Source organism: Carlito syrichta, unplaced genomic scaffold (assembly GCF_000164805.1).
Source record: "Carlito syrichta isolate Samal-C Ts95f unplaced genomic scaffold, Tarsius_syrichta-2.0.1 Scaffold302382, whole genome shotgun sequence".
In the NCBI taxonomy this organism is placed as follows: Eukaryota; Metazoa; Chordata; class Mammalia; order Primates; family Tarsiidae; genus Carlito; species Carlito syrichta.
This window is the reverse complement of record NW_007246478.1, coordinates 198715-203328: the sequence shown is the minus strand read 5'-3', so window position 1 is coordinate 203328 and position 4614 is coordinate 198715. Positions and strand designations below refer to the sequence as shown.

Sequence of the window (4614 nt, the reverse complement as noted above, 5' to 3'; positions counted from 1 at the left end):
GGCTAAGACATAGACATAGTGACATGGGGAACACAAACAGGACGGGAGTTGAGAAAGAAGATGGGACAAAGAATGAGAAGCAACAGAGACAGAATGAAGGCATAAGTTGAGGGGGATGGGGCCATAGGATCGGGGATAGGGTCACAGTGGATGTGGGTACGCAGAGGGAGAGGAAGAAGTGAGACAGAATGAGGAAAGAAGGAGACAGCAGGGTGGGGAGATGGGTAATTAGCTAAAATGAACAGGTATAGGACAGCTCATTTCTCAACTGATCACTCCCTCATCTCTGTCCCAGCAGCCCCGGCCCTCCATTCTGACTGTTCCCCCTACGAGACATGCCACCAGCCAGAGCAGGATTCTACCCCCTGCTGGTGTTCCTGCTGCTGGGGCTGTGGGTGGCGGAGATCCCAGTCAGTGCCAAGCCCAAACACGTGACCGCAGCCCAGTGGTTTGAAACTCAGCACGTGAAGCCCAACCCTCAAGCATGCGATTCACCCATGGGCAATATCAACACACAAAACATTGCAAAGACCACAATACCTTCCTGCATTAATCCTTCTCCAGAGTGGTCGTCACCTGCCAGACCCCCAGTATAGCCTGCAAAAATCACCATAAAAACTGCCACAAGATTCATGGGCCAGTGTCCCTGACCATGCGTGAACTTACCTCGGGAAAGTACAGGAAATGCGAGTACAAGGAGAAGCACCTGAAGAAACATTACATAGTAGCCTGTAACCCTCCTCGGAAAGAGGACTCTAAGCAATTCAAGCTGGTTCCTGTGCACTTGGACAAAATTCTTTAGGTTTCCAGATTTCCTCATTCTTTGGCCAAGTCTCAGTTTCCTCTCCAGCCCTCTGTACCTCTCCTCCTACACCCAGAGCACTCCCTTCCCCTCATCTCCTGGGGCTCTTCTTGGTTCAGCCTTTTCTGACAGGTTGAGGTGGAACCGAGACTGATGCTTCTCTGAGCAGACCTCCAGAGGAGATGATCTTTCATCTTTTTGTTGCCATTTTCCCAGAAGTTTATCTTCAAAAGAGGGGCTGAGCAAGCTCCTCAGGGGTGTGGCTTCCCTGGTCTGTGTCTTTGTTCATGTCTCCCCTGCCCCGTGTCATCATAGCAGCATGACAAGGGGAGGAAATAAATGGAAAAGGGGCATATGAGATTTGCGGATTCAGCTGTTTCTGTTCCTGAACTAGAACTCTTCTCCAGCTCTGATGTAGTGAGGTGACCTGTGTGGAAAGCAGTGGCCTGAAGGAAAGAAGACAAAGAAATATCACTTCATACGTACATAGCACTTTATGCACCGGAATCCCCTAATCCTTTGTGACATAGATTTGGCAGGGATTACTTGCCTTCTTTATGGATGAAGAAACTGAGATTTCAGATAATTTAATTAATTAAAGAGCTTCTTTAATTGGTTAGCAGCAGAACCTGGACTCGAACCTAGGTCTTCTTCCTCTAAATGCAGTGGATTTTCTACTATCCCAGTTGGGCAAGAAAGAAGACCCCATTGTGGGGACAAGAGGAGAACTAGGTAAGAGTTCACCCATGAAGAAATGTACTTGAAAGCTCTGAAGAGCCAGTTACCCTTGTTGGCTGCAATAAAGGTCGTTATCTCTCTAGCCAAGAGACTGTTTATGAGGTGCTCCAGGATCTTGATTCATTCTCTCTCTTCCTCTCTGACTGTCCCTCCCCCTTCTCTATCCCACTGCTCTTCAGACCTGGGTCCTGGGCCTGGCTCTGACTAGAAGCCAGAAGGCATAAGGTAAAGGGAGTGTCCCGCTGCTTGGTCCCCCTGATCTAGGATCACATTTCCCTTGACCTTAAGGGACTTCTGTGGCCCGAGCCTGCCTGTCACAAACAGGCTAGTGGGAGCTGCCAGAGCTTCCTTCCTCCTGATAATGATCTCCCCTGCCTCTGCTGCTTCCCTGGCTCTCTGCTCTGGCTGTCTGCCCAGGCCTGAGGGGTTGAGATGTTAAAATGCCACCTCCCCGTGCCCCTGGGCTACAGACACCATTTATCCCTCTCTGATGAGTAGGCCTGGAGAAGGTTTGGCTTTGCATTGGCTGAGTCCTGATGACCCTCCCACATTGCCTGCCCATCACAATCCCCTTCCCTCTTCCTTTATCTCAGTCCCAGACAAACTGCCGTGTGTTTCACACCTACCCTACAGCAGACTCAAAGCATGATTAGACCTTCCCAACCCTGCTGAGGATTCTACTCTGCCTTTCCCTCCCACCAACTCCAGGGCACCTTTACTACTGACCAGAGTCAGAGCAAGCTTTGGAGCCAGACAGTCAGGTGGAAATCCTGACTCGGTCTTTCCTAGCTGTGTGACCTTGATCAATCAGCAGTTCTATTTCCCTATAGGAAAATGGGAGCAAACCTACCTGCCAAACAGAATTGCAGGAAGATTTCGAAATGACATTCATGAACATGAAGCTCTAGTCAGCCCCAGGTACTGGTAGGTGTTAGAAAATAACTAGTAAGCCGGGCTCGGTGGCTCAGCCTGTAATCCCGCGCCTTTGGGAGGCTGAGGTGAGTGGATTGTCTGAGCCCGTGGGTTCGAGACCCGCCTAGGCAGGCGAGACCTCATCTCTAACAATAAATCAAAAAATCAGCCGGGCGTGGTAGCGCATGCCTGTAATTCCGGCTACTCGGAAGGCTGAAGTGAAAGGATCGCCAGAGTCCAGCAAGTCGAGGCTGCGGTGGTCGGGAGTGGCCACTGCACTCCAGTCTGGGCGACAGAGTGAGACTCCAACTCAAAAAAAAAAAAAACAAAAAGAAAAGAAAATAACTAGTAATAGTGGTGGTGGTGGTAGTAGCAACATCCACCTTTGGAAAACACATAGACCAAGGCAAACACCCACTCGAGTACTCTCCAGGGACATTCTTCCACTAGAGTGATGTTCATGAATGGGGTGGAGGACAAACCTGCGGGAGCATCCTGCAGGGGAGCCAGGTTGTTTGAGATGATGAGGAGAGAAGGTAGGAAAAGGATAAGCAAATGAAAGCGTAGAAGATCACTGAATAATTCAAACAGCATGTGAGCCAATAAGTTTGGTGAGTCGGCCACCCCAGAGGCTTGAAAGCAGAGGAATATTAAACACACATTGTGACCAAATGCCAAATGACTGAGTGTAGAAATAACTTTCCCTGGAAACAGAACATGGCCATCATAGAGTGGACTTCTGGAATACTTGAATAAATCTGAAACTTTATCCAAGATCCGAATTTGCTTTGTACTCCTGTGATCACTATACCACATATTTACCATTCTAAAGAGATGATTTTCAACTGAGGTACATAGAAAATCAAGATACACGGGGGCAGCTGGGTTTTTTCTTAACTTTATTCTTTTTTCACAACTCTTTATATTCTTTATTGATGATTTTTATTATGGATATTATGATTTAAGAGACATTCTCCTCAAAATTCACTTCAAAATGTGAAGTGGCTAAAATATGACTTCAATCATCCTCTCAAAAGACAAATTTCCTAATAGGACTTTTTCTTGAAAAACTTATGGGCTGGACTCGGCGGCTCAGCCTGTATTCCCAGGGCTTTGGGAGGCAGAGGTGAGTGGATTGCCTGAGCCCGTGGGTTCGAGACCCGCCTGGGCAACTTGGCGAGACCTCATCTCTACAATAAATCAAAAATTAGCCGAGCATGGTAGCGTGCGCCTGTAGTTTCAGCTACCTGGAAGGCTGAGGCGGAAGGATCGCTGGAGCCCAGCAGGTCAAGACTGCGGTGGCCGGGAGCGGCCACTGCACTCTAGTCTGCAGTCTGGGTGACAGAGTGAGACTCTAACTAAAAAAAAAAAAAAAAAAAAAAGACTTATGACCTAAATAGTAGTAAATAACAAAAAAGTGCTAAAAATCTGGGGGTTACTGATCAGAATAGTTATAGCCTTAGGGAGACACTAACTGTGAGGGGGCATGAAGAAGCCTTCTGAGGATCTGGAAAGGTTCTATTCTTGGCATGGATATATATCCTAAGTGAAAACTCATTGAACTGTACATTTCAGAATTGTGTACTTTACTGCATGCAAGTTATACCTCAGTTTCAAAAATCTTCATCTCTAAAAAAAAAAAAATGCCGGGCTCGGTGGCTCAGCCTGTAATCCTGCGCCTTTGGGAGGCTGAGGTGAGTAGATTGCCTGAGCCCACGGGTTCAAAACCCGCCTGGGCAGCGAGACCTCATCTCTACAATAAATCAAAAAATCAGCCGGGCGTGGTAGTGCATGCCTGTAATTCCGGCTACTCGGAAGGCTGAGGAGGAAGGATCACCGGAGCCCAGCAGGTCGAGGCTGTGGTGGCCGAAAGCGGCCACTGTACTCCAGTCTGGGCGACAAAGTAAGACTCCAACTCAAAAAAAAAAAAATTAGCTAGGCATGTTGACGCGTGCCTATAGTTCCAGCTACTCTGAAGACTGAGGTAGAAGGATCACCTGAGCCCAGCAGGTTGAGGCTGAGGTGGCTGTGAGCATGCCACTGCCCTCCAGTCTGGGTGACAGACTAAGATTCCAACTCAAAAACAAAAACAAAAAACAAATGACCTGCCTTGTTCTAATTACTGAAGTTTCTTTCTTTCTTTTTTTTTTTTTTTTTTTTGG

At 47.7% G+C, this 4614-nt stretch overlaps 1 pseudogene; it reads left to right on the top strand.

Moving 5' to 3' along the window:
• Positions 1-335: 335 nt before the first annotated feature.
• On the top strand, positions 336-802 carry LOC103258819 (annotated as a pseudogene).
• Positions 803-4614: the final 3812 nt, after the last annotated feature.